The sequence below is a fragment of the Aureococcus anophagefferens genome (assembly GCF_000186865.1).
Source record: "Aureococcus anophagefferens unplaced genomic scaffold AURANscaffold_112, whole genome shotgun sequence".
Taxonomy (NCBI): domain Eukaryota; class Pelagophyceae; order Pelagomonadales; family Pelagomonadaceae; genus Aureococcus; species Aureococcus anophagefferens.
Genome location: NW_008705661.1, coordinates 8,250 through 14,246, shown reverse-complemented (window position 1 = coordinate 14,246; position 5,997 = coordinate 8,250).

Genomic DNA, 5,997 nt, shown 5'->3' with positions numbered 1-5,997 from the left:
CGATCCTATACCTTGACGTCAAGCGGCTGCGGTGGAGCGGGCTATTTCGAGCATCGGGATGAACGAGGAGATGATAAGCGCGATGTTTGCGGACGGCCCGCAGGCGCCTCAGCAGGCGGTGTTTGGTCACGTCACCGCCAAGCTGGCTGAAGTCATCAGAACGTCTCAGCAGAGCGGAGACGGTTTGGTCAAAATCGCAGATGCATCGACTAAGGTAGCAAACCTGGGCTCTCAGGTGTGGGAGGCGGTGACGACGGGCACCGGCCAGGCGTATTCTAAGCACTTGCTCGAGAGCACCAGTGAGCCGGGCGCTCGGACGGCGCGCGTGCTTCGGGACATGGGTGCTGGAGTGCAAGGCGCAGAGGATTTGTTGCGGGTGGGGAGGTCTCGGGGCGATTTTCCGAGCAAAGTCCCGCAAATGGGGCATGGTCCCCTGTTCCCATCCATGCGAACCGACACTCAGCAACATGCGGAGACAGCATCTATGCAGGTCTCGTCGAGCGTGGTTGTCAGCCAGATAATGCCGGGCGCTTACTCAGCGTCGAAATCACCATCGAGAGAGGACTCTTTATTGGGCTCGATCGTAAACGGATTGTTCGCCGAGTGGCATCTGGCTAGCATCGTATGTCAGTGGGCCAAGCAGGATCAGACTTTTTGCATCGGTCACCTGGACGGTATAGACGTAGCAGCTAAGGATAAGCGAGCAGTCATGGGCTTCAAGGGCCATGCGTGGGTTATAACGACATTTCTGGAGGAAGTGCTTGACAAGTGGTGGTCAGAGATTTCACCATGGGACCGGGGCGGTATGCGCGATTTAGCAGTTCAGTTCAATAAATTGATACGTAACGGCTTGTCGGTCGACGAGATCAATTCATTCTTCGTATTCTATTTTGAGTATGCGCAGCGGCGTTTTACAGGCTGGCTCCAGGGGAGCGTGGTGGACCCTCCCCGGATCGGATGGGGGGTCTGTTGTCTTGACGATGGTCTCCACCTCCGCCGTCGTCGAAGTCGTCGTCGCCGGCCATTGCCAGGCCGCGGCGGACCGCCGGCGGCGCGCTTCGCCGCCGCCCGCTCTGCGGCGGTGTGGCGACGCTCTGGTCGCTCCCGAGGCTGCCGCTCCGGCGCCTCGACTCTGTGCTACGCAGTGTGCTAGCACAGTGGGCCCATAGCCCATCGAACCGCCTCCTAGGTGGTTGGGAAATGTTCCATCTCCTATGCGCTAAACGCTCTCTGTAGCGCGAAAATGCCTGACTGCAAGTCAGGTGAAACTCCCCGGCTGGGGGAGCGTTTGGGGAACCTCTCTGTATCGTGAACAGGTGCTCCGAGACCCAGCAGCACCAGCGCCAAGTTTCCCGGCCGTCCCGCCGGTGGTCATCCCAGCCCAGCGGATAAAGCGGCGCGAGTGCTATTGGCCCTGCGCGGACCCGCGCCTTGGAGACCGCATACAGCAGCCCCATCTCACTTTTCCATTTTCCGTCTAGCTCTTGAGCGCGAGCACCTCCTCGACTCGCTTCGCGACCTCGTCGGCCCACGTACCGTCGTGAACGTCTCTTTCCGGCCAGCAGAAGATGTCCTGCCCCGGTTCGGCGTAAGAAGGCGCTCCGCGCGCGACGATTTTGCGAGCTTCAGCGCAAAACGCGTGTCCCCCGAGTCGCCGCAGCTCATCCGCGCAGAGCGCTTCGACGAGGAAGGAGCTCTGATTCGCGGCGCGGCAGGTGCAGCGTGGGGGCGCCGGGGCGCCCTGAATCACGCGCGGGCCTTCTGCGGAGGGGAATTCCCGGTGGGCAGGCACGAAGCGACGTCCGAGTTGGGTCGTCACAGCGATTCCACTCTGCATGCCCACGTCGACGAGCACGCCGAGGCTGTACGCGGCCGCGGCCTGGACCAAGCTGCTCGAAGAGACGAGCAGCACGTCCGCGTCCATCATAGCGTCGATCGCTTTGATGGGCGATCCACCTACGTGCCATACAATCTCGAGGAGCGGATTTGCTCGCCCCCACGCGGCCTCGGTGGCCGCGTGGTCGTCGTGGCCGTCCGTGAAGATCTCGAAGCGGACGCTCTCGGAGGACGTGCGCGTCGCGGTCGCGGCGCGCGGACGCTGTCGGGCGCTGGCGCTCCGAGCCTCGGGAACGGGTGTCCCGGGAGGCTCGGCCGTGCTGCAGGTAGCCCCGTTATACGGGGGGCAGTGGTAGCACGGCGGAACAACCCATAACCCGTAGGAGGTGGCACACTGGGTGTTACCCTAGTGGGGCTAGCCTAGGGGTCTCTGGGTGCACTGTCCGGCGACTGTGCTACTGTTGTATACATTGCTCATTTTGATAATGGTGGGCCGCGGATTGTGGCTCGGGCCCACGCGCCCGGCGATCGCGTTAGGGAGGCCTCGATCGACGGCTGTCCCCCGGAGCACCTTGCGCACGGCTTCGTCACCAACCCCCGGCCAATTTCAACCACGAAGGCCATTCTCCGTGGTTCTAGCTCGGTCCAGCAGCAACTCAATCAAACCGTTTAGCTGCCGCTGTAGCCGGATTGAGGATTTGTCAGGGCATGCGCCGTCGTGTTATGAGAAAATCGATTTTATTAGTCACTGTATCGCTCTTCTGTTCGGACCTCGCGGACAGACCAAAATCTGTACTCGAGCCCGAGAATTCGTTTAAGGAAGCATGTGTAGGGGCCGCAGCATTTTTCATGAATTCTCGGAATGACTCGGCGTGGCAACCGACAAGCCCTTGGGCTGACTTTCAGTATTTACACCGCCGTGGCGTGGTTGTTGCCCCCGCACGTGCTTCACATGCCATTCCGAGAATCGAGCAGGTGCCCACAACAGCAAACCTAGGTGGTAGATGGACCCCATTTTTTAATGATATGGCAACAGAGTTCATCATAGCTGATGCAAAATGGCTCGAAGAAAAGTACAGTAACCCAGACCGTGGAGAGTGCCCAAGGATGCGAGCTCGACTGGAACGTGTCATCGTCTCGAATGACTTTTCTGTCGCCGCTGTGGAGCACGTTGCATCAGACGAACTTTGGAAGCCATGCCGTCATCGTAATGAGTCACGCGAAAGCTGCAAGTATCGCAAGATGAATACGATAGTCCGCGTGCTTGGCCGGTGGGATGTGCTCGCAAAGCTCCTACGAGAGCATGCAGCCAGTGCAAAGCTGCATGTCTCAACCAAGTACACTACAATTTGTGATTTCTTTGACTTCGAGCTCCTGCACCTTTCGAGACGTAACGCTCACAAAGACAAGATGATTGTGTTTTTTCACGTCTTCCAGACGATGCTCCATCGAGACACGATTCGGTGCGAAACGTTCAACGTGCACGACCATGTTGGAACATTCGCAAGCTTCGCTGTCAAGCATGGCTTAGCCACGACGGTATATACTCCCAACCTGGGAGTCAAAGCCTTCATGAGCGCTCTCAGTCACGATGCCGCCATTGACCTCGATGCACGTGGGCGAGGCTGCGACGACATCGGGACGACCATCCTTATTGACGGCTGCCCCATTCAGGCAACTGAATGCTATAGAACAACGCAAAATACGAGCTTCGTCTTCCCGCACGGCTGGGTACACCGCGCCAACCACGAAGCCTCTTTGCCTTCTAACGAACCGGCTGTCACTCTTTTCATACAGGAGCGGTCTCCGAGCGTCACGCAACGATGCAGCTCGGCTAGTGTCGATTCAAGGACAAAAGATCCAGGCTCATATGCGCTGTCACGTGCCCTCTATGCCGCAGCAGACTATACTGAGGGCAAGCAAGGTACTCTTGATTTGGGTACCTTTGTACGCTAGCCACAACAAGCGGAGATTTGTCTGATAACCTTCTGTGCTCTTGGATCTCAGAGTGAAGACCGAGCCGAGACTAGACCAGACCAGATATCTCGCTCGATGTACCCAGACTATGCCGAAAATTACATCCGCACGCGAGCGTGGGCTCGCCTCGGCAAACCGCTGTCCCTCAAAACAAGTGTGCACTGTCGCGGCACCGCACGAAGTCGGCCCAGCCGTGGCGCATCGAGCAGTATCTGGGGCCCAGTGGGGGGGTGTTTGCAGGTTACCTCTGATGATCCAGGGAACTGCCGAAGGAGAGAGAGAGAATGATACTGAGATATTATTATCGCAGGTCATTCTACTCTCGCCATCAGGATGGCCTCGGGAACCGACTGCTTGAGGTATAGGTTGATGTTGAAGTCAATCTCCAAAAACCCTAGCACGAATGTCATGGTATGGTTGGTGATTCGACAATGGGAATGTGCCTCGAGCTAAGCAGAGAACGGAAGACCGGGATTCCCCGGCGATGATCGTCATCCGAATAAACACGAACTTGACAACCCCGGGACTGAGTTTCTTTGTTCCTCTGTAGCTAGTTCTCAGCTCATTTTGCAGGCACCGCAGGATTCAGTTTCAATTACGCGTGGCGGTTGCGAGAAGTTGCGTGGGCGAAGAACGTCCGGCGAAAGAGAGTTGAGTGCCGCGGTAATGGCATCGATGTTGTGAGAACTACCTTCTGCGTCTCCTTGCAAGCGGCGCCACCTCCTCCGGCGAGGCGGCGTCACGCGTCGCCGGCAGAGCGTCATGCATGAGGTGCACCCATCGTCTTCAGGCTGCCCGCATCGACGCGGACGCCTCGTGTAAATATCAGCTAGACTTTTATATTTAGTTTGATTCATTTATTTGTTTACTTCCCTGGGCTATTTGTTTACTTCCCTGGGCTATTTGTTTACTTCCCTGGGCAAAGACGTTCATCCAGGACACAATCGTTAAGGAACGGCGGCGCGCCGACGACGTAGGTCGCGTAGGCGCCCCTGCCGCCGTTGTCGCCGTCCTCGGGCCACCAGTTGTCGACGATGGCCTGGACCTTGGCGCCCGCGGCCGCGTGGAGCGCCAGGGCCGGGTCGTGGGCCCCGTTGTCCGTGAAGACGTAGTCCTCGAAGGACCCGTCGCCGATCTTCGGGGCCGTCTTGAAGCGCGCCGCGCGGACGACGCCGCAGATCTCGGCCACGTTCGCCGAGAGGGCGCGCGCGTAGCAGAGCAGGAAGTTGAGGAGCTCCGCGGCGACGGCGCCGCGGAGCGACGAGTCCGCGGCGTCGTCCGCGAAGACGTCGAGGATCATGGCGTGCGTCGCCGCGGACTCCGGCACGGCCAGCTTGTCGCGGTCCTTCCACTGGGACTCGAGGAGCGTCGGGATGTCGTCGACGAACTGGAAGAAGAGCACGCCCAGCAGCGCGCCGCCCTCGTGGAGCGCGAAGTTGAAGCGCGCGCGCTCCTTCAGTCGCTTCTCGAGCACGCTCCGCGGCGTCCGGAGCTCGAGGCCGCGGCAGCCCGCCTCGAGCGCGACGACGGCGTCGAGGTCGTCGAGCGTCGCGTGGCGGATCTTGTAGCCCCGGGGCTTGAAGTGGCTCAGCATGATGCGGCTCACGGACTCCGGGAACGTCCGGAGCGAGTGCGCGTCCGGGAACAGGCCCGCGGCCGCCGCGCAGACGAGCCACTGGGGCAGCGGCACGAGGTACTGGTGGCTCAAAGTCTGGCAGCAGTCGAAGGCCAGGCTCACGCAGCGCTCCATCTCGTAGCCCGCGACGAGCGGCGGCAGCTGCCCGGCTTCCAGCACGCAGAGCCCGTGGAACCCGACCGCGTCGCTCCAGCGCTCGAGGTGCTCCACGAGGGACTGGAGCATGGTCTTGGGCGCGATGACGTCGCCGTCGTTCCTCACGTAGACGCCGCGCGTGTACATGCGGAACGCGTCCGCGTCCCGTTTCGGCGCGACGTAGGGCCGGTCGTGGTCCAGGAACGACCGCACGTGGAGCACGGAGTCGCGCGCGTAGCCCTTCTTCTCCAGCGCCTCCACCACGAAGGCCGGGTCGCCGATGTCGCCCCACTGGACCTCGAAGGGCACGCCCGCGCGCGCGAGCGTCGCCTTCGTGACCTCGAGCGACTCGTCGTTGAAGTCGACGCCGATGAGCGTGAGCGGGTGCTTGTCGAGGTGCTTGCCGCGCTTCG